Here is a 24768-nt window from a genome sequence, read left to right on the forward strand (position 1 = left end):
TAATTGGCACATAAAACTTAAACATAAAGCTGCCTTCAGGATAAAACAAGTCTGCTGGTGGAGAAGCAGGTCTCTCTTTTTTAGAGAGACCTGGGGTCTCTCTCTCTCTAAAAGAGACCTTTTAGAGAGAGAGAGAGAGAGAGAGAGAGAGAGAGAGAGAGAGAGAGAGAGAGAGAGAGAGAGAGAAAGAGAGAGAAAGAGACAGACAGACAGACAGACAGACAGACAGACAGAGAGAGAGAGAGAGAGAGAGAGAGAGAGAGAGAGAGAGAGAGACAGAGAGAGACAGACAGAGAGAGAAAGACAGAGAGAGAGAATCAAAAGGCTGAGCAGCCCATTGCTAGACTTGCTGGTTGTTTGATTGATTCAGAGTAGAAAAGCCCAGGGCTGGGCTGTTGGCAGACATGGGTTCACTCTGTAATGATAGCTTTATAATTAAGATTAAAGACCACAGAGCACATACTAGACACTCTGGTCATGTCGGGGGTTTCCCTGGTGACACTTGGAATCATTGGGGAGAAGAATGTGAAATCCCCATTTCCCCCTGTGAGTGTCTGGAATCACCACGGAGAACCGAGTGGACGCAAATGAGTATCAAACTGAGAATTCAAAAAATCGTGTGAGGAAATAATTGCGTGAAGGACACCCTTTACAACAGTTGGTTGACAGCACCGTTTGTTCATATTCGAATCATTTTAATATGATGTTTTATTCGTATTTTTCAATTTACCGTTGCTTGTTAAAGTTGCGGATGATTTACACGGTAAATCAAGAGGCTTGAGTGGGATACGCAGCAGGTTAGGTGTGATCATGGTGAATCACTCTATACCATGGCAGAATGGTGAGCCATCTGGAAACTAGTACAAAGAGTGACTCATTGGGAGGGACTTCTATTTTGAAAATCAATTTTGGAGCAGAAAAAGAACAGCAAAAAAAATAAAGTCCCACTTTGCCAGAAGTTCAGAGGTTCATCTTAATTACCATACAGTAATTATAATGATTCATCAGGGGTTATATCAAGGCTCATGTAAAGACAATAAAAATAAACATCGCCGGTATTTTATAATAGCTAGAACATTAATACCATCAAAGCGTCTTGCAGAAAAATAAACTGTTAATGTCTGTGGTGAAGCATTTCAGAGAGGTGTGCTGGGGTCCATGTTGAAAGGCCTGTCATTCCTCACCTCTCTTGACGCATGCTATCTGATGTCTGAACCCAAGTCGCTTAGATGACTAATAATCATATCAAAGGTGCCGTGTCATGCAGCAGATTTAAATAAGAGGGTTTGGCTTGAACATTTGCATGCATCTGTATGCCTGGGCTAAGAGGCTAATGTCATAAAGTACAGCACAGACATGATTTAATGTAATCTGTCATGTCATATGCTAATCTTCAGTAACATACAGTACATGAGTTGTGGAGAGAGTGAGGAGGGGAGGGAGGAGGGATTTTCAAGGGCCATGTGGGTGAGGAGGCTCGGTCGAACAGTGTCCTTTTTGACTGAACCGTACCCTCTGCATGTGGTCATCTGAAATTGGTTCTTGGGCAATAAGTGCAAAGTGACAGTTCCTTTGATAAGGTCACGTCGGCGCACGCATCTCTCCATCGCTCGCTCTTTTAGGCAATCCGTCTTTCTCCCCTCGCACCCTCCGTCCGCGCTGCAGCTGTGCGCCGCTGCCGCGGGTCTTTCCAGGATATTGCGTTTCGGGGCCGACCCCGGCTCTCAGGAACACAAACATACCTCTGTAGAAGACAAGGGCAGCTTCGCGGGGCCACGATTTATGATTATAAATAGCTTTTACAAATTGCTAATCTACCTCTCGGCCTCCTAAGTGGCTTCTGCTTTCAGAGTTCCGTTATTGCACAACACTTTCTCATCAAAAAGTCAAACAGAGCTGCAGGAGATTTATTTCGAAGCTTACTAAGGGGAATAGAAGCTGTCACCCCCTCCCCCCCCCCCCTCCTCCTTCACGCGCCTTGTTGGCTGCAAGACGGCAGACTGCATTTAAGGCCTGACTTTTCTTCGGGGGATGTGATGCTCATTAAAACCTTTTGAGAGAGGTCTGAAAGGAGCAGACTCGCGCTTCTGAGAGGTATGCGATGTTGACTGATGTAAAGTGACCATAGCCTGGACTCGGGCCATTATCTTCACCTTTATCGCTGTCACCATTATCATCAAAGAGACAGCTGGTTTGAGTAGTGTCAATTAGCAACAAGGTGTGCAACAACTCGGTCTAATTGCGTGATTAATCAGAGATTGGCGAGGCCGAAAGCGCAGAGCTTAGCGTTTCTCTCGGATCCATCTTTTTTTCTCCCTTCTTTTCTTCCGCCTGAACCATCGGAGTTGGAAATAGCAGCCTAAAGATCTACTCAGGTTCTGTTAGAAGCACGCTCTTAAAACTGAACTTTACTTCTCCTCTAACCTTTGCAGCGAGGATATTGATTGGATCTATGGGAGGGTTTCATTGTGCACTTCGGCCTGTGTCATTCGAGCCCCTCGTAAGGCAGTTGATGATGGTCAGATATTGGTCTCCTTTGTTGGTGGCAAGGCCTTTCATCGGATAATTACATTGCAATTAGATGTGTCCTCGTGAAAGCATGGAGCATTCAGAGTGGTGGGGAATCAAAATATGATACCAAGAAGTCATTTTGCATCCCTTCTCATTTTGAAACACAGGCTTTTAGATTAACTCCCTGAAACGGTTTAATTCCGTAAATCTATACGGATTAAATTCAGATTTATCTGTTGAATTTCAATACCCTATTGATCTCTAAAAAAAACTCACCCAACTTAATCCCATGTGACATTACTCGTGGGAGTAAAGGGTTGTCTTCTGTGCGCTGGCCTCACAGCAGATCCTGTTTTTCAGATACAGTACTACACTCTCTAACTGCCACTAACGTCACTCTAACACAGAGACGAAGAACAAAGCTGACCCTTTCAAGAAAATCACAAGCTTCCCCAGTTCACAGCGGTCCCCACTGACACGAAGATGAAAAACTCTGTTCAAACCGGCCTCCGTTTCCACGTCTTCCTGTAGCGCGTCGCAGCAAATACAAACAGCACGGGAGATGAAGGAAAATTTGTCTCGAGTGCCCCTGTTGCCAAAATACCAGAGAATGAAAAATAAATTCAGGAGGGGGAAAATGTCAGGGAAGAAGCTGTGCCTTGCACTTTGGAGGTCTGCAAAGACACAATTACAGACAGACCCCCAGCTGAGAAGTGGGATGTGGTATTTTCAAGTTGGTGTTCTCCTAAGAAAGCCCACAGTGGTGTGGCACGCCCCCCCCCCCTTTGATCTACCTGGAGTGTGTGTGTCTGCCGCATCCGTCCATCACCGCTGATCCGGGGGCCAGGCCTTGGGAGGGCCGGCGGCGGGCACCGGGGCTGAATGTCAGGACAGTCACCGAAGAGCCCACCTCCACTCTCTGTCCCTCCTGCCTCACAGGCCTCCACGCAGGGGGCGTGCGATCACTCCAGGGGAGGAGGGGCGGATCCGTGTTTGCACGTACTATAACCATGCCAACCTATAGCCATAACCAGGCTTCACCTCAACGGTAAAGGGGTTCGCCCAGGAAAAGGAAACACAACACGGATGATACCTGCCGTCTTCATCCACTGCGATTGGGCCTAAACTCACATTTTTTCAATCGATGCTTTGTAATCTGTTCCACTGCGACTATCGACACTTCAAAGCTCCAAGTGTAAAGCCCAAACCATACATGATACAACCCTCTCAACTAATAACCCAACCAATTATTCATAGCCTTAGGCTTGCCAGATAACATGCCTGTTGTAATTAAAATGATTAATTGAGAAATGCAGAAAGGTAATTCATCCTTATTTGACAGAATTTAGTTAACCTGCAACCGAAATTACTTAATTAGGTGTCAAAAATACAGGTTTAGAAGAAATAAATCACAATATCCTATATCCAATTAGCCCATTGGTAATATTGTACGTTTAAAGAGGCAAGAACCTTCTAAAACAGGTTGGTTTCATGTCAGGAAACAGAACTGTTCTGCTGTAGTACAGTATATCTGCCTTACACAGCCATCGGCACACACGCATATACCAGATAATAAATAATATGGGCTCTCAACACAATTGTCAGGAACATTATGCAAAAGAAATTAGGAAGCAAGCGGCGGTTGAATTTCGAAATGGAACAGCACATCATTTCCAGAGCCATCAGCGTCAGGTCTGTCTAATAAAACCAGGTTGAGCCGCAAAACACGAGCGTACACGCATGACACTTTATGTTGTTAAGTCCACCAATGATGTAAACGCTTTAAACCCCAATGCCTGAGGATCATTGCGTCTGTCGGGTTAAGAGAGATGACGAGTATGTATGTGACTCCCCCTCTCGGTCTCTGTCTCCCCAGCCCTCAGCTGGCTCTGATTTAAACTGGATTTGCCCTGTTTTATTTTTACTTTAATGCCTGAATTTAAAGTCATTATTGTATCAACACAGCCGGAGGGGAATTGTTGACGATTAGCATATGGCAACACAGGCTAGTATTAGCTGGAGATGTGGAGGGGTGGGGTTTTTTGGCGTCCATTGGAGTGATCTGTCTCGCCTTACTACACTATCCAAGTGATGTTGGATGAATGATGTCATGTGATGACAACCTACCTTCTGAAAGGAACACACTGCAACGGCCTCTTGTGATTCAAAGACTTTAGTTTTTCACTGTTTTCTACATTTCTTTCAATACAGTCCCAATATACAACGATAATTAGGTAAAAAAATAAAGGGAAAATGTTTAGTTTTTAGAGAAACATTTCCTTTTGAATCAACGTTGGTTTTCCCCTCTGTAATTTACGTTCAAATTTCTGAAAGGCCAACTGATCTAAAACACTCACATTTCACTAAACTCCTCCGTACAGAACATCAATTTCGGAGGCAAAGTGCACCTGGGCTCCACGGCCTGTCTTTGACAGTGCATGTGCACTTCAGCTGAGCACTGCTCTGGGTTTTCATCTAATTCACTTCAAGGAGACCGTCCACATGACTTGTACTCGATACATCCCCTTTCAATCAGTTTAGCAGCTCTCTCGTCTGCCCGGGCTTGCCACTTCTCCTAGCTTGTCCACTCACTGACATGACATCCCCTGCATCTGTAGACCTCATGTCGCAGGCAATGGACGGGGCCCACACGGACACAAACAATAATATTTCCAAGCATCACCTATGCAGGAGTCAGTCAAATGTTTCGATAGCATTCGACGTGACGCAACACTCAGGAGCGGATCTCTTCCCCAAATATGATTTGGGATGATTGAAAGCTTTTTGATTTAGAAGTGTGTTCTCTTAAGCTAAGTGCTCTCAGAGACCATCAAGGAAATTCAATTGCCTCATTTAGAAGCAGAAAAAAAACAGGGATTCTGCCCAAAATCATATCATATCTGAATGTCTCAATAGAAACACATGGAATTGGAGGGTAGCCGGGCCGCCTAATGTCATTGGGAAATGCAATTTTCTGATGGCATTTCCTAACTCTGTCTCACCAAAAAAAAACTAAAGATTGATCAAAATCTTAATGAGTCATTTTCAGAAGTGGACATGGCCTTTCCTTTTATGGAGGATTATGGAGCCAAACAGCCTTGTATGTTGACCTTATAAAGGGAGACTTTCAATGTCTGATAAGCAGGAAGCCAGTGTACATTAGGCCTGACAGTACTGGCCCATGGAAGACTAAAGACAACAAACCCTGAAATGTTCCATCCACTGACAACAAAAGGATAATGTATACAGCACCTAATCTGAAATTAAAGATTCCCTTCACGCACAAGCAAACACTCCTACAATTTCTATTACCGGCCAAATTAACCTTAAGTCGTAAAATTTCATAAGCCTCATTGCCCTTTCGGCCAGTTCAGGGGCTGAACCTGATGGACTTGTCTAATCTCTGTCCATGTTTCCTCAAGCTTCATGCTTGATTACACCTGTGAGTGAACCGTACAAACAAATTTCCCAGAGGACCTCTTGGCCACGCTGGAGTACAGGGGGGGGGGGGGGGGCGGTGTGGGTGGGTGGGGGAGGGGGTCAGATTGACAGGGCCCCATCTCCGTCGGGCCAGTCTCAGAAGACTGGCCCGACGACACCGAGCCGTGCGGACGAGGAGGGCAGTCCCAGACGGGATGTGCCAACATGACGAGGAGCACTGTCCGGCCCCAGTGGCCGTCGGGCCTGAGGGATGAGTCAACAAGCCGGGCGAATGTTTTGAGGAGCTAAAAGATTCCTGTGTAAACACAGAAAGGAAACAATCAAGAAAGAGCGCCATTAACAGCTGCAGAACCTCGGCCAAGGACACCTCACCTTTCTCAATCGCTTGCCATCAGCCTTTACATTCAATACTTGTTGATATTCAACTAAAAGCAAAGTGTCTCTTTCATTCCAAGAATCCACTCAACACTCTTAAGACCATTAAACCGTCACTGCCCTGGCCTTGCTCCAGCATACAAGGAATGATGCTCTCGTGCCCCAATGCTGTCACCGTAGATACGCGGCAATATCCTCAATAGTTGGCTCATTATTTTGCTGTATTCTCATGAACGCTCTTCTCTCTCCTCTCAGGGACGGCAGAGGGAAAATAAAGGCCCTCTTATCAAGGTGCACTCTTGAATAAAAAATGGAATACATAATGAATGTGAATAGGCCCACTCAATATATTAATTATCTGTGGTTGTACAAGTAGGCCTTCTGGAAAATTCACCCAAATACTAAAGCAATGAGTATAATTCATTTCAATTTGAATGCATTTCCAATTTCAATCCAATTGATATCTGCAGCACGCAAAGGACAAATAAATCTAACTTTTTTGCATTACCCTGAAGATACTTGTAACAAGTGGTAAATATTGGTTTAGCAAATACATTGTTCGGAGATACTGTTCTCAGAGATTGTACATTTAAAGTGGAGTGCAATCTGCACAGTATCTCACATATTCCTAAAGGCTTTGATGTGAAGTATTTCTTCAGATGGCTAATAACATGTGGTCTGTAACGGAAAAAGCTTTGCGGATAGTAAACCTCCCCCCATATCAACATTACTTCATTTTAATTACCAATCATAATTTGATTTTTGTTTTTGTTTTTTTATCATTATGTTTTACTTTTATTTATTTCATTTCATTAAATTTTATTTTATTGGGGTCAGGAGGAGGAACAGGCTAACCATGGTTTTACATGCCCTTGAGCAGTAGAAACAAACAGACTACACATTAAACAACACAAATGGCTTAATAAAATAACGATTCTACATGTACCTGAACTACTGACACTGAAAACGAGAGACAACACCACGAGCCTGGCAATAAAAAAATACTTTGATTCACCTCGGCACACCAAGTGACATATAATATCCAACTTTTATTAAGGTAAGGAAGCCTGCGCTGGGCACCTTTATTGATTTCCAGCAGACCTCTCTCTCTCTACCTGCAGCGGAGCAATCAACACACAGAGGAGGCACCTCGCTCGACTGGGGGGACAACTATTAGTGTGCCGCGGAGCCATCAATACCTGGGCTTGCCTGACAGGGCCGAGGGAAATGCCAGGGTCTGGACAAGACAAATCTGAAGACACGGGGGAAACAAGCTGCAACACGAGGGACTTTGCTGTGTGTGTGTGTGTGTGTGTGAGCGTGTGTGTGTGTGCCCGCATCTACGCATGTTAGCGTGTGTGTGTGGCACAGGTTCCTGATGTCTCGAAGCAGCAGGTGACCCTTCCGACGATGATATTGCAGCTCCGTTAGCATTAGCTGTGAGTGAGCGAGGCCTCAGAGGAAGCCAGTGGGATGACAGCGTGATAAATACACCCCCCCCTCATCAATAAAGAGCACAGGTGTCAGAGCACTTAGTCTCAGGCTGAGAAACTTGAGGAAAAGTTTACATTAGAGGCCGGAACACCATCCATCACATTACACATCAACATTACTGCCACCAAGACAGACTCAAATCAAATCAAATGTATTTGTATAGCCCTTTTTACACGCAAGCATGTCACAGAGGGCTTCACATACGCCCAAAGAACTGCCCCTCAACCAACCTAAACCCTCAAGGACATGCCACAACACATGCAGTACAGTACCCCTTTAATTATACTTTTTAAGATGGAATTGAAATTTTACTATCCATTTTAAGTCTTTTCAATGTCTCTTAATGCCAGAACTGTGAAAACCTGTCATTTAAAATACTATTTTGTTCTACTTTGGACCTGATTTCATAAATCTGTATGAGTGTTTGTTTAAGCCGAATGTGTCTCTTGATATATCTGCAATTGCGGGAAAGTATATTCCATGACAACGATGGTTGTCTATAGCCATCAACGTAAAGGCAGAGGACCAGTTTAAGACGTTAGGCTAAGACACTGGGCAGAATGGCAAGTCAACAGAATGAAACGAGGCCTTCGACTGAAATCCCACCGAAGGTATCGATGTGACTGAAATCCCCTAACACCTCACATGTTGCAGCTGCACCAGGTTTTTTTGGGGGGGGGACTGAAATGAGCAGATAGGCTGTGTGGCAAGTAATTACCGAGAGACTGTGTTAATTCATCTCATATTCATAAACCCATTACGACTTTATTAAGTTAGCCCAGGACGTGGCAGCAGACCACGGTGTTTGTTTGCCTTGTGGTAATGAACTTGAGTGATTCATTTAAACCAGCCCCGCCGACGTCACACTGGGACAACAGGGCTCGCTGCTGACTGGGAAATAAGATCAAGTATTAGCGGATGAAACCAAGTCATCCCTTTCCTCTGGCTTGAATCGGGGACTTGTATGCACCGTGGCAGCCTTCAGAAGAGCTCCCGGCACCGTCGGAGGGCCCCGCGCGAGGCCCAGACAGGAAGTGCAATTAAGACCCGGCGTGGGCAGTCATTATATCACAGGTAAAATTAACTTTATTAACCTGCCAGTTTGGCTGGATGCACTAATGCACATTATTGCGTTCTCTCCCTCTCCCTCTCTCAGAGGTAAATGAAGGGGGGATGAGTAGAGGGATAAGGCAGGCTGACGCTCAGCAGGGGAGGGGCCGCTGGGGGGGGGGGAGGAGTAAAAGGGGTTAGATACAATTTCCTCTCCCAAAATATTCTAATGCATTCATGCTCATGGACTTTTTGGGGGGAGGGGGAGGGGGGGGAGGCAATCTTATCCATATATGTGTTAATGTAAGGAATTGAAAGACACAGGACAAAAACAATACCGCCTGCTAAGGGGTAATTAGCTCTGCCTGTGTGACAAATAGGATGATAGCGATGTGCATGCATGTTTTAGAGAGCAGCACATGGCAGCTTCATTAATACTCACTGTGCTGCATCCATCTGATGAGCTGTATAAATATGTATTGCCATGGTTCTTAGTGCGTGGACAATGATCATACGAGCACACAAATTACAGCTTAAGTGCACCCTGCCACGCAAAAAAGGGACAGGTCAGAATGCAGCTGGTTCAGGGGACAACGTGAGCATTGGAGTTGCCACTTACCAGTCACGGACTATGTTTCTGTCTCCAGATAAATCAACAAAACTCAAATAAACAGAAAACGTACCAACGCCGGAGGAGAAGGCCACTCTGTCAGAGGTTCATCTCCACCCTGAGGACTGGGATCAAGTTGGAAACATCGAACCAACTTGACCAGTTGTGTGAAAGCGAGCATTTTTCCTCTGCGCAAAATGGCTGCCAGGGGCATGGAGTGGAACTAGTGTTGGTATCTGAGGCTCACGCCTATCAGATCCAGGATCTGAGGTAAGTGATTCTATTAAGATGGATAATAACTATGCAGCCATGAGGAACCTTATCCCCAAAACACCCATAATGACTTTCTGCAGTGGCTGGAGAAGGGTACAGATCAGTTTTTGCTTGGGAAATGCATGTCTTACAACGTTTACAGTAATCCTATTAGGATCGTGTTACGGCGTTTTTTTGTTGTTTTACTTTGTCGAAGCAGTCTTACATGTGAAGAACGTGCTTTAAGTCCTTTTTTTGTCAGGTACCATTGTCCATCCTAAACAGGCCGCACGTGTGTGTGTGTGCGTGTGTGTATGCGTGTGTGTGCGTGTGTGGTGCCCTCTTGTGCATGCACATTTTTTCCCTGCAATTTATTGAAATAACCAAAATTCCGACCGTAATCTTATCATCTTACTCAAATCAGCGCTGTCTTTGGTGAGATTTGGAACTAAATCTTTTGAAGTGCTAATCTCCCCAGACAATGAGCTATTTAAGATTTGCTAAAAATTGTAGCCAGTGTCTCGTTTCTGCCTCTCTTATTCCCATCTATTTAGTGAGCTATAATTCTATTTATAAATGAACATCTTATTAAAAGAAGACAAGAAAATGTTGTCTGCGAGTGCTGGATTGGTGGCAAAGAAACAAAATGAGCCGGCAAACATAAAGTGACATTTACAAATTACCTGTTAATTTCAACTGGGTTGAAGGATGACAGGACAGAATTCCAGTGACAGGAGGATACCAGAGGCATGACAGCCAGGCCTCTGATAGCCAAGTCGCTCCTGCAGGACGCCCTCACTTTCCCAACATGCACACAGAGAGACAGAGAGAGAGACAGAGGACAGGAACTGAGAGAGAGAGAGAGAGAGAGAGAGAGAGAGAGAGAGAGAGAGAGAGAGAGAGAGAGAGAGAGAGAGAGAGAGAGAGAGAGAGAGAGAGAGAGAGAGAGAGAGAGAGAGAGAGAGAGAGAGAGACCCAGGAACTGAGAGAGACACAGAGAAAGATAGACAGGAACTGAGAGAGACAGGAACTGAGAAAGAGAGAGAGAGAGAAACACTGTAAAGGAGGATGTACATTCTGAGTAAGTGCTTCTTTCGACCCGGTTCTGGTCTCTCCACTGCCTGGAGCTGGCACAGACACAGATAGCCCACACCCAGGCAGCCTCGACTGGGCAGCTCCGCCGTCCACTTTGGGCCCGGCGTTGGAGCTGGCGCGGGATGATGAATAGAAACAATCAGTCTTGTTTTAGCGGCCAGGGCTCAGGAGGACGCCAGCCGTCCACGGAGAGAGCTCCAGAGAGCAAACGGGTTCCAGAGTGCAAGGTGAGGCGCAGGGACTTCGAGCAGTGTCACCTTGCGTCCCTTTCACAGTTAAAAAAAGAACTCCTACCGGTCAGGCGAAATGCAACAAACCCAAATATCCCAGGCCCTCAAACCCCACCCCAGCCCCCCTCCGCTCCCCACAACACGCATTAGCAAAGAGAAAACAGTGCCAAGCGGAAAAGGGTGACATTTGAATTGAATACCTCAGTAATGGATGCCATCTCCCAGTGACCTCCATTTAGCTGGCAGTGCAATAGCTGCACCAGCTCCGAATCAAGACAGGATCTCTCAGGTCGATGGAAACTGAGGACAATGTTTAATGATGCCTACTTTACTAAAAGCACAAGGCAGTAGCAGGGACGAGATAAAAGCCTCAATGCCGGCAAACACGCCATCTGGAGAAAGTGAACGTGCTCCCAAATTTAAATGACGTCGGAAGACACTGTGAGCTATTCTTGACGAGCTTTGGTCACCGTTGTTGCCATTTAGCTTACTGTAGCATTACAGGCTGTTCTGTCTGTGTTTGTGGTTCCTCTGCTGGTCCCGTCAGAGCGAGTGAATGAGGAGGGAAAAGTGAGAGAAAGAGGAACAAGAGTGAGACAGCTGAGAGAGACAGAGAGCTGGAGAGCTGGAAAGGAGAAAGAGATAGATAGATGGCTAAAAGGGAGACAGAGAAAGAGAGGGATGGAGAGAGCAAGTGAGAGACAGCCAGAGAGCAAAAGAGAGACAAGAGAGCAAAAAGAGAGACAGAGACAGAGAGAGAGCGAAAGAACGAGCCGGTCAATTAGGGCTGTCCGACCGCCTTGCCCTAAAGGTCACGCGAGTCTTCACAGCAATCGCGCCATTGTACAACAGCTGGGGTACAATGGGGGCCTGGGAAGTCCTTAACAATCTCTCCTCTCATGGCATGGAGCACTGACTCCACTGACCTCTTTATAGCGGCGAGGCCAGCCTCTCCCTCACTCCTGTCTAACTGGAGGAGCTAATGAGGATGAAGCTGTGGGCTAAACCTAATGGAGCTCAGTAGTTTTTTTCGCTCTGGGCTGGCTGCTGAAAATGAGCATTTAACCACAGCCAAAGTAATTGAAAAAATGACAAGCTGTATACAGGGCAGCGCAGCACGCGTTTACACTGGCCTGGAATTATTCTGATTACCGCCCCGCTGGACTGTTGGTCTCTCTCTCTCTCTCTCCTCGCACTCTTAACCACCCAGTGGTGGGCACTGAGTAGGAAGGAAGGGCAGGGGAAGTATCAGCATTTGTAATAAAATGTTTTGATATTTTTGTACATTTCTAATAATAATAGGATGATCCAGTAATGGAATCGGTTGTAGACCATGTCTGCACGCTCGCGCTCGCAGGGAGTAAGCATGAAAAATGAGGTAGCATTGTTTGTTTATAGCCCGGCTAATGACGATTTCTGGACTGAGAGCAAACCTCTCCTGGCTGGTGACCCGCTCCACTCCTCCCTCTCTCTGGAAACCAGCTGGAAGGCAGCGACTGGGAGCCCTTCCTCGGGCTTAACTTTGCTCACAGCTCCACCTGCTTGTCACTTATTGATACTGACACCCGCGTCACCTCTCCTGCCTCCGCTCGGCCAGACGCCTCCCACCTTTGGCGACTTTGGTGACCTTTGACACCAAGCGGTACGTTTCCTAGATATTTCCAGGCGAGATTGTTTCCTGTAAATACATCACATAACCTGAGAAAGGCTTTAAGATCATCGGTTGGATTCCAAGCACATTCTCTAATGAACATGTTAATAAATATTCAAAAGAAGTAAACCTTTAGCCTAGTATAATTGTGGTGACTGCACAGACTGGGGAAGAAATACAATTGAAGTCGTAATCCACCCTCATGCTTAAACAGTTTCTGAAATGTGCAATGGCTTCCCCATTAATACATGTTAAGGTTGAAGGATGATGGTAATTAACAGAATTTAATCTCTAAAGAGTTGCCAGTACACGCCCACCCTTTACCAGACAAACACCCACACAAACAGGAGGAGAGCTCATTATCAAACAGTAAGCACATTCTCCAGCTAACGCCAAACTTCTCCTCATGAATACGACATAACACGTCCCCCTCTGTGAGATACAGTAACTAAAGCCGATTGGCCATCTCAAGCTCTCCCTCTCCTCTAAACCCCTCTATTAGTCACCCCGGATGCCTTTCCAAAGTATGCTGTTTGTGCAGAATTAGAAGAGCAATTACCCACAGTTAATGGAGCAAGCTTCACATTTAACACCTTGCTCCAATGAAAATAGCCTCTCTGCAGCCCACTTTGCCGTCGACCAGACAAAGGGCTCCCTTGTCCCCGGCGCTCTCCCTCCCAGCCAGGTTTGGAAGCTGAGTTAGCGGGCAGCCCCCGTGTGAAACAGGTGTAGGCCGGGCTTCTTCCCCGTCCCCGGCCACGGCCCGCGTGCTCAGCCTCGCTTTTTATTAGGGGCGTCCAGACAGACCCCTCGCATGCGGAATGAGTCGCCCAATTTGAGCTCCTGAAACAGAATACGTTAAACCCCTAATTTGCTCAAGCGGGAGCGAGGTTGCGCTCTCTTAATTTGAGCCCGGCTGCAGACGCGAATTTGAATTAATAATCCTGAAAATTGATACTACTTCTCGGCGCTCCACTTCAAATATTGACTTTCCCTCCCATGCTCTCTACCTTTCCGCTCTCTCTTCCCTTGGCCTCTGTAGGGTCTTCATTACCACTGGATATAGATGTGGCTAGCCCAAGCCTCCGGCTGTAATGAGGAGAAGACTCATCTAGCCAGGCACCAGTTCACTGCACTCCTGAAAACTTAACTGCCACCACGAATGTTTGGAAAGAATTTCGGAAGAACTGGGTTGCCTGGGTAACGAGGGGTCACATGGCCTCCATGGGGGTTCAGGGCTCGCAGCTGCGGAACCACAATGGATCTGATGATGATTTATTCAAACACAGTTTAGAACCTGCAGACGTAGCCCCGCCCTCCGTCATTGCCTTAATGTAGCAAGGACCTCATTCATAACTGTCAAGAACGTAGTCATCTGTACCCTGGCTTATTTAGTTGAAAATCACACGTAAAATGCATTTTCCAGAAGGGGGGAGAGAGAGAGGAGGGGGGGGGATCTTTTGACACCTTCTTGTAATGATTTTTGTAGGGAGCAAGAGTTGGAGGATAATCTAAGTATATGGATATGAACCTCTCCCATGTCCCTGAGTCTGTTCAAACCCAGAGAGGCAGCTCGGCTTTATTGGTCACTCCGCCGCCTCCGACCCCTCCTGCTTCCGGTCGGCCCTGAGGCGCGGCGTGTTTGGGCTGCGGCGGGGGGGTGGAGCGCGCCCCAGAGTTCCCCGAAGCCGTGGGGGCTGGGTGAGGGTGAGGGGGGGTTTTGAACCGAGAGACAGTAACAACAACATGCAATATTGATGAGGTGTTGAAACACGGGACATGCGAAGCAAATCGGGCGCAGCGCACGTCAGCGCGATCATAACTTATACACGAGGACGGCTCGCGGCTGATTGTGATAAAGAATCAACGCTGTCACTCATTGGCCGGAGTCGGGGAAGATTACGAGAGAAACGCCGACAGACAAGGAGGGGTCAGGGGTAGAGGAGGAACGCGGCCATCGCAAACAGGTGGAGACTGTATGAGGGGAGGGGATGATGTGGGGGGGTGGAGGAGAGGAGGGGATGATGTGGGGGGATGTGGGATGATGGAGGAGAGGAGGGGATGATGTGGGGGGATGTGGGATGATGGAGGAGAGGAGGGGATGATGTGGGGGGATGTGGGATGATGGAGGAGAGGAGGGGATGATGTGGGGGGGTGGAGGAGAGGAGGGGATGATGTGGGGGGATGTGGGATGATGGAGGAGAGGAGGGGATGATGTGGGGGGGTGGAGGAGAGGAGGGGATGATGTGGGGGGATGTGGGATGATGGAGGAGAGGAGGGGATGATGTGGGGGGGTGGAGGAGAGGAGGGGATGATGTGGGGGGATGTGGGATGATGGAGGAGAGGAGGGGATGATGTGGGGGGATGGTATTTGCGTGCGTGAAGACATGGCACGAGCAGGGATGGAGCCAGGGTCGGTGCATGGGGGCGGAGGAAATGTTCCCGGAAGGGAGGCACGGGGGTGAGGGTCTCCCAGCAGGGAAAATGAGACCATCTGCCCCTCAGCGGGTGACTGTCCCAGGGAGGAGGAAGGCAGAGAGCTGAGGCAGCGAAAGAGAGCAGCAGGGTAAACTGTCCTACCGTGAGGCCTCCACACCCCCACCCCCATCCGCACCACTACCCCCACCACTACCCGCATACTCACTAACCGGGCACAGAGCCCTAAAAAAAAAAAAAATCCCCCCCCCCATCCCCTCAGAGATCACCATGGTGACAGAATTCACTTAAGGCTGGCCACCGTCTTCACCACAAGAGCACTGGCTTGCACATAAATGATACCCTGATCGGTTTCTCAACAAAGACAGCTCAGTCTGACCCAAAGAGGGGCCGATCTGTGGAGAGAGGGGGGGGGGACCAACTGTAAACAAATCTGTGGAGGGATATTGTTCGAGTGCTCAGCCCGTATTGAGAGGCGCTATGAACTTACAAGGAATGCCCCCCCCCCCCCCCCCCCATTTCCTTCGCGTACGGCAATAAATAAAGTTGCCGTCATCGTAATGGGTGAGACAGTTGTATCCTCGGTGCATTCCGGAACAGTCCGAGTGTTCTCCCGGAGTCGGAGATAAATCACCAATGGGCTCCGAACAAAAATACCCAGTCTGGAATATCCAAGCTGATTACTCATGCTTGATATTGTTTCTGCTAGGTCTCCTGAACCTTAGTCACCCCTCTGCCTTCCTCTCCATGCACACATATTCACAGTCCCTCACCATGGCTTCAGCCAATTGCTCAAGGCTGATGCAAATGCTCACTGGTAACTATGTGTGTGTTTTGTGTTCCTGTTCAATACGACGTGTGTGTGTGTGTGAGCGAGTGCATGTGTGTGTGTGTGTGTGTGTGTGAGCGAGAGAGAGAGAGAGAGAGAGAGAGAGAGAGAGAGAGAGAGAGAGAGAGAGAAGAATAAGAGTCTGAAGCCTTAATGTTCCTCAACTAATGAGGGGCCTTGAAATGTGGAGCCTCTATTTCCGAGTATGTTACTCACCCAATAGTCTTGGCAACATGTCAGGGATGAAATCTGGGCTTTCAAGGAGGACGAGCTTTCTCCAGAATACGTGAGTCATCTGGCCATGGAATCGACAGCTGATCTACAGTAGATAGTGCGAAGGACAAAAAAAGAATAATTAGTTACTAAATAATGTAAAAGGAGTTCTGTACGTATTCAAATGCCACCCACAAGGTCTGCAGAATTAAGCTCTCTTTCACCAGACTATTCTGCGTTTCGACTCGGAATAATATCTGCTCAATTATTTGGGATTGGCCAATGTGTGGCTGAATGACTAGATAATTGATAGTTGTTATGGATTGACAAAAGTCCTTGCCTATATTTGCTGTGTGTCATTAGTGTACATGGGGAACAAACATTTGTAATTAAGGAGAAATCACATGACCTTAATATGCAGGAGAACAATGAGAAGAATGATGTACATATCATAGACAAGGTCAACACATGAAGACAGCAATGAAGAGTATAATGATGCGATATTTAACAATTCATGCAAGGTATTAAGAGGAGAGCATCTATAAAACATTTTGAAGAGGTTTTTTAATTAGAGATGATTCATCTTTGACCTACTGACATTATATGGGAAACGGACGCCTACAGATGGAATTTAAAAGTTTTTGATTTCAAAAACATTTCCTTCCAAACTCTTGTTCTGGTGCACTTACCTCCAACTGAAAACTGCTTCATTTCAAAAATGTTAATTATGCAAATGAATGGCTCCGGGTAACGCAAAGTGAACAGTCCCATCGCAAATTAGACAATGCAATTCCTCAGGAGGAGGAAAGATGCATGAGGAGATGCAATTAACATTGCACTTAAAAAGGATATCTTAACGATGCACAGGTATTTCAGATCAAAGAGAAGAAGTCAGTGAGATAACCTTGTTTTGCTTTCATGTTTAGACACGCTGCACGGACATATAGAGCAGATTAGCCCGAGGGAAGGCATCGCTCCAAGCACCTAAGCAGCACGAACACCAATCGAATCAATTCACGTATGCCGTTCCTCATCCCAAGGAGCGAACAACCCCGAAATCCCAACACGACACCAATCGTGTCGTAATCGTGTAATCTTACTCGTCACCCTACGTCACTGTTTAGTGGTCAGCCGCGTAACTCGGGTAAATCTCCTTGTGTGCTTTTGTGAAACATTAATTTTTTTAAGACTGTTTAAAAGGGTGGGGAGAGAGGTGCAAACAGGAGACAAGCTATGATCAGCCTTGGTATCTCTGACTTCTTACTTTGCAAAGGGGCCCTGTTAGTCGACTCCTTTTTAACTTAACAAGCTCACGGTCTCATATAACTCGGGGGATTAACTCAAATTCTTAAACAAACTGTCAGGACCAAAATGAAAGCAGGGCCGATATCAAGGAGGATATCTCACAGGTGAGAGGAATTAAACAGCATGAATTTGCGTGAGGTTTAGGCTTTGTGAGGTTTTACTGGTTGTTTTCATTTAATTTTGGTTCCTAAACCCCCCCCCCCCCCCCCCCCCCCCCTGTGTTTGCACAGACACAGTGGGCATTTTATGTTTGACTTTGATCAAATCTCTCTTGGAATGACATCTAATGAAAGAACCATGCCCCAGCCGCTATCAAGGCCCCATGTCACCATGCTCGGCACATTAGATGAGTCCAGGGGTGGGAGTTTTCTCAAAACCAAGTACAAAGAGCCTATCTTTTATGTGTACATACTCTGACTGATTATGACACCGGAACAACAGTATACAAGACCAATGAGGAGGTGCTTGAGCTCCACAATAATAATAATAAGATGAAAAAATGATGAAGGGCACCTCTGTTGGCAAACTGAATTTCCCAACTGTCGTTTGTCTCATTTCCCCCTGCCTCATCCTCTCATGCGCTCTCCTTCTGATAAGAACAATTCATGTTCTCTCTCTTTCTACCTGTCATGACCCTGAAACACTTAGCCTTTCATCTGAATTAGCATTGAGAATACTCATTCTAATACAATGCTTCTTTTCAAATCTCTGCTCCCTCTGATAACAGAAATCCCTTTTTTCTCAAAACAGAAATCAACTTACATTGGTCGCATTGTAACGTTATTAGGTGAGTAGTATGCTTTTGGTAAATTGCACCCGAATCTTCAAAACAATAAACCATATGCATCGAACCTTCTCTAAAAAAGGAACATCTGTGAATCATGCACTCTCACACTAATTCTTTAGAGTTCCATTCATTAAGGCATATTGTTAGTTGCAGCAGCTAAGCCCTTATTACCATGCATTTAGGAAATGAGGCAAAGACGAGAGGAATAAGAGCCCAATCAATAGCTCTTTTCATTTAGCCTCTGTAATGGGTCCCTTTTCTTTTTTTCTCTTCTTCGTGTGGACTCCTGGAAAACACAGGAGGGATCAGTGTTACAGCCATAAAATATCATTTCTCTGCGGAAAAGAAAGGGAAAAGGCACAGATAGTAATGCCATCCACCTCCTTTCTGCATATTCCTGTGGCATTTTGCTAAATTGAGTATGGATTTAACATCAAAAAAGGTTTCATGAATTTTTCAAATGAGATATTTAAGTCAATAATTCAAGCGGAGGATATTTCAATTCGGGGGGGGGCTTACACTGTAATGTAGAGCCGTGTGCTGAGAGGAACAAGCCAGCAGACCAAGCTACATTCGTTTGTCCAGCAAATGATTGTGTTCGCAAGGAAAAAACATCAAACCCCCCTATTTTGATACGATAAACGACCTGCGGAGTAGATTGGCGTAGGGACCTCAGCCCCTCCCCAAGCCCCCACGCCCAGAGACCCTGCGGGCCAGGGAGAGGGGCAACCACTCCTGGGTAACTCCACCCCGATGGGGGCTTTGTGATAACAGGACGTGAAGAGGTCCCTCACGCATTGACACACAGGTAGCCCATGCACGTGTTCCTACACGACCGTCTGACCTCAGAGGAGACATAGGCGGAAATCCCCGGGGGGACAGGGGGGACACGACCCCCCCCCCCATCCTGGGAAAAATATGATTTGTCCCCCCCAATAAATCACTGTAAACATAAGGAAATGTAAATAATATACATTTAACATATTACAATGTAGGCTATGTGTTACAGCAATAATTTTTGTGTCCCCCTCAGGAATTGCTCCTGAGAAAATGTCATATAATTGTCCCCCCCAAAATTGATAGCAGATTTTTGCCACTGAGAGGAGAGGGATCCGGGTGCAGACTACTGCAGGGCCCGGACCGTCTGACCTCAGAGGAGAGGGATCCGGGTGCAGACTACTGCAGGGCCCGGACCGTCTGACCTCAGAGGAGAGGGATCCGGGTGCAGACTAGTGCAGGGCCCGGACCGTCTGACCTCAGAGGAGAGGGATCCGGGTGCAGACTAGTGCAGAGCCCGGACCGTCTGACCTCAGAGGAGAGGGATCCGGGTGCAGACTAGTGCAGAGCCCGGACCATCTGACCTCAGAGGAGAGGGATCCGGGTGCAGACTAGTGCAGAGCCCATGCTGTTGCTAAAGAGCTGTGCGTGTTCAGGGGTGGAGAGGATCCACGCATGATGACATGTCAATGATTCAGCACCGTGATCAAATGAAGAGGCCGCTAGCGTGAATGCTAACTGATGGCATGTTTAAGTGAATAATTAAAAGGACTAGTTAGAGTGAGCGTTTTCCTTACAGTCCATATAAGCTCACACGTAACAGTCCACGTGGATCATCAGATCAGATTAAACTTTATTGTCATTACACAAGTACAGGTACAAGGCAACGAAATGCAGTTTAGGTCTAACCAGAAGTGCAATAGCAGCAAGTGCAGGATATACAGTGTAGTGCAATAAAGTATGGACAGAAGCTATCCGAAAAAAGTGCAAATGTAAACAGTTGGTACTGTAAATAAGTCTGTAAATAACATCTTGTACCGTGTCGGACGTCTCAGTGTCGCCTGTATGGTAGAGAATATGTGTAAAGAGCTTGTTGTTGTTTTTGTTCATTAAAAACTTTCAAGATAATTTCATGCAAATCAATATGCATATGATATCTCTCCCCCTCTCATGATCTTCTTCTTCTTTCTCTCGCTCTCTTTCTCTCTCTCTCTCTCTCTCTCTGAGCATAATTCTCTTTGTTTGTAATTTTGAATGTGTTTTTCTTTAATTAAGTGAGACCCTCTGGTAATTATCTGCTTGACTGCGCTATGTGCACACACAATTCAGCATCTTGATGCAGCTGGTAAAATATGCAACACAATCATTTAACCTTTAACATAAATTCTGTCTCTGTCAAAATGTGCTACATGTTAAACAATAAGCCTGAAATTTTGCCCGCAGCATTAAAAGGAGCTTAACGGAACATCCAGATTCTTCCGTCAAATCACCTTCAGACATCCGAAAAGTACGAAGCGATTTTGACGAGGTCAGCACAACCAAAACTGGATCCAGCTAGCCTACTCCATCTAGCCTACGCCAACAGCTGCATTTTCATTATGACTTTAACATGCTAATTAAGCAATGGAAGCTGATTCTAGCAAGAACTGATTAAAGAGAAAGTTTGCCTCTCCCAGACCGGCGGGGTATTCTAGAGGGAGTAGGCCGTGGGGTGCCCCTCTACCCCAAAATCCTCCACGCCTCATCCTTCATCTGTGCCCGCTCGTCATGTCCCGTCACCGGCGCAGTTACACCTGAACACCTCGCTGCTGCCAAACACCTGGCCCGGTCTCCCTCTGTCCAAATGAAAAATAAGCATAATCTGCCTTTCTGAGGATCCAGCAAATGAGGGATTTCATGACAAATTGGGTGGGGGGTATTTTTATACATAAGAGAGAGCACAGCAGAGAATGCTGCAAGCTAAAAGAGGGAGGGTGGGGTAGGTTGCGCTAATGAGAATGTGTGTCTGGCTAGGCTGCACACTCCTGTTAACGCCACTGAAATTCCCCCATGTTTGTGAAGCATCAAGGAGGTGAGTTCAAGTACAAAACATTTAGACAGAATATGAAAAAGTCTATATCAACAATAATCTGTTCCCGGAGGTGCAAAAATGCCAGGAACGGTATAAGCCAGTAGGATGTGGGAGGCGTAGGAATGGCAGAATCTTGGATTGTGTGAATTTGTGTCATTCGTGAGAGAGTTGTGATCCAGGCTGCAATGGCAAATTAACTGCCTCAATAGCTTGATGGATGTGTTTCTTGAAAATTAATTAGACTGAAGTTCACTCCAGATAAGTGGGTGTTCAATACATGTCTGGCATTTCACTGCGAGTGACATATCCAGGATCATTTCAAATCCAGTCCAATTCACAGACAACTGTCATAGTGTAATGACTCTTATGTACGCAGAGCAAGGGACTAACTGGAGGCCGAGACCAGGACAGGACAAAAGAGAAGTTGGAGCCCAGGACAGGACAGGAGAGAAGATGGAGGCCAGGACAGGAGAGAAGAGAAGAACTGGAGGGAAGTAAACCAAAACAACGTCAAATGGAGGTCAATTATTTTCCCTGGTGACAACAGTGAAACACACAAACAGGCCAGGCCCCTTGTCAAAACACGACACGATAAACAAGATTACTACAGGACACAGTATTGTTTGGATTATCAAGGATAACATGTTTTAACCCGTTCCATGAAAGGGTTGAAGAAAATCTTGCTGCAGTAGAGCCAGTCTGTTCCTTCACCTCCAACAGGCAGCAATCTCCATTCTGACCTAAGTGAAACAAAGGGATTTCTCATGTTTTGAGTTGCATATTGACTTCAGAGGAAATCTAAAACATCCTTTGTGACTAACTGGCCCAATGCTGATATTAAGAGAGACTTAATGGAGTTCAACAAAGCAGTGTTACCGAAGCCCAACAGAGTGTGAAGCTGTTCCTGTGAAACAACACACAAGCGGAGATCTAAGATGAATAAATATCAACTTGAGACCGGCCCGAGCCTGAAAACAACAAGGGAAAACAGGCTTCAGTAGAAAACGGAACGTTTAAAAAGTGCTGACAACCAAAAGGCAATTGAATTTGCATTCCACTAACTCTCATCTGGGGGGGGATGTGAGGAAAGGCACCACCACAGGAATCATTTAATATTTAATAAATTAGAAACAGTAGCAATGGATAATTAGAACTTGCGCATTTACAAATCAGCCCTGATGGCAAAACAAATGATGAAATATATGGGTCTTCTACAAAGTGCCAGGGGAAAATGAGATGATAGACAAAGCAAATGGAGTATCCCTAACAACCCACTGTCAGAACCCATCACACATCTAATCCAGTTAGTGGAGATGCCATAGACTCTCTGTTTAAAATATTGATACGCCATTCGGTAAAAGCTTTTTTTCCCCCCCTTTCATCCAAGAATACATTTACTTAAACAGTTGCTTATTGCTCACGGGTCATTAGGCTCTCATCCACTGCCTCTCTGGCAGTTTTCTTTGAAAGAGAGAATTGTGATTAAATGACTGAAAGTGTTACCGTTCCAGCAGAAGAAGTCTAAATGCCAGTCGTTCCATTGTTTCCATTACGGACATACAGAAAATACAGACAGTGTAGACTGTTGTTGTGTTCATTATTGAATTACTTCCTGGTGTGATGGTTCTTGGTAATAGCGTTGGAATTCTTGTAAGAGGACTAGACATGCACTCAGTGGAAAAGCATTTATCAAATGATAAAGGCGGAGACGCATGCAGACTTACGGGCGGCTATGTGCGAGTCACACAAAATCCATGTCAATAAAGTGAAATGTAGGGATGAGCACTTGCACAGAGTGGGCTGCAGCTGAACTAAGAGTTAGCTGCAGGCTTTTAACTCGACGACATGACAACCTATTCATCTTATTGTGACCTCTTTAAAGAACACATTTGACTATTTCAGCCGCTGAGCTTTCTCTTCTACCTGCAAACCTCTTTAACCCTTGTGCTGCCTTCGGGTCACATGACCCAAAGGTTCATAACGAACCATCGTTGTGTTTACCCAATTTTACCCAATACAAAAACAAAAAAAAAAATAATAATTTTAACCTTCGCAATGTGGGGGGTCTGAGACAGCCCAACGGTTAAAAGAAAAGGCTTCACTTTGTTTTTGTATGCGGTAAAGTTGTCGCAATACGACGGTGGGTCACAATGACTGATGGGTCAGAATGACCCGAAGATAACACAAGGGTTAAGTATTACTTCTGTAACTTGTGATCTCGCGACCCAGCATGACTGCTCTGGTCATAGCTGTGAAACCTACTGCACCAAAACAATCCTGGCTGTCTAAGACCTCTAGTACTAGCAAGGGGTATACCAAGAGCAACAGAATCTTGAAAATATAATTTGTCTCTGTGTTTCCTCATTACTGTATTTTTGTCTCCTGTTTTGGTGTGACTAATGAGTTGAACAAACACAAATGCCGCAAACACATTTCAATTTGTTGCCACCAACACACACCCACACCCACACAGAGGCACGCTCACACAGGCAGACAAACTACGCCATTAAATTTACATGGTGTACCAGGGCGATGTGGAAGATTAAGGTTGACAATGCCACAACACATTTCTGTTTCAAAGGGCATTATTTGACCCCCTGTTGCTGAGAAGCTGCAGTAGATTTCAGATCTTAATATAGACACAAACTGTCCCTGTTACACTGGAGCAGAGTGCCAGTAATAACAGACATTATCATGTCTCTACAGAAATGTGACATGGTGACCACTTAGACCAGCAGGCTCTCTTAAACTTGATGGGGGGAAAAGAAAACCTGAAAAAGTCTACCTGGAGACTGCCTGAATCCAACAGCAGGACTGAATAAACTTATTGGGTCATGGAGAAGTCCATGCATAATGTCAGTGTGCATGTTGTGTGTTCTGTGATTGATGTGGTCGGCCATGTGTATGTATTCACATTGAAATCAAGACTTTGATTTGAGCCCCACGACTGTATGGATTACTCAAATAGTGTTGCAAATAACCTAGACCCGTGTCAGAATGTCAAAACGGAAAAACACAAGGATTTACATTTTGGGACAGGTCAAGTTCAGTTTGGGATGTTTTGTTTTCCCCTCCGGGGCGGTACTGGGACAGTGAGGAAAGAAGTTAGTTGCGAGCCCTGTTTACCGTCTCTCTGCCTGGAATTACAGCAACTGAGCCACACAGGAGCCATTGTGGATCCGCCTCTCGCCCTGTTTACCGTCTCTCTGCCTGGAATTACAGCAACTGAGCCACACAGGAGCCATTGTGGATCCGCCTCTCCCCCTTAGAGGTGAACACGAGAGGAGAAAGATCTCCCTTCTCCCTCTCCCAGTGGTTTTCAGCGAGGGGCTGCATCTCCACAGAGACGGGCCGCCTTTCGGACACAGCGGGGTCCTGTGACCCTGTTTCCTTGCCTACACAGATAAACCTGTCACAGCGCACAGGAGCAGAGAGAGAGAGAGACGGGTGGGTGGGTGGGGGGGTCACAGCATACTGTATTTCCTGGGAGAGAGGAGCCATCATCGTCCTCCTCTGAAGCTTTTACCGGTTCACTCGCCTCCAGGTTGAGGAAGTATCTCTTACAGTGAGATTCGGTTTCAGCAAAGGGGCCTGATAGCTCTGGAGAGCAGGTACAAGGTTATAAGCCTTGACAGGTACAG

This window comes from Osmerus eperlanus, chromosome 26, assembly GCF_963692335.1.
Source record: "Osmerus eperlanus chromosome 26, fOsmEpe2.1, whole genome shotgun sequence".
Taxonomy (NCBI): domain Eukaryota; kingdom Metazoa; phylum Chordata; class Actinopteri; order Osmeriformes; family Osmeridae; genus Osmerus; species Osmerus eperlanus.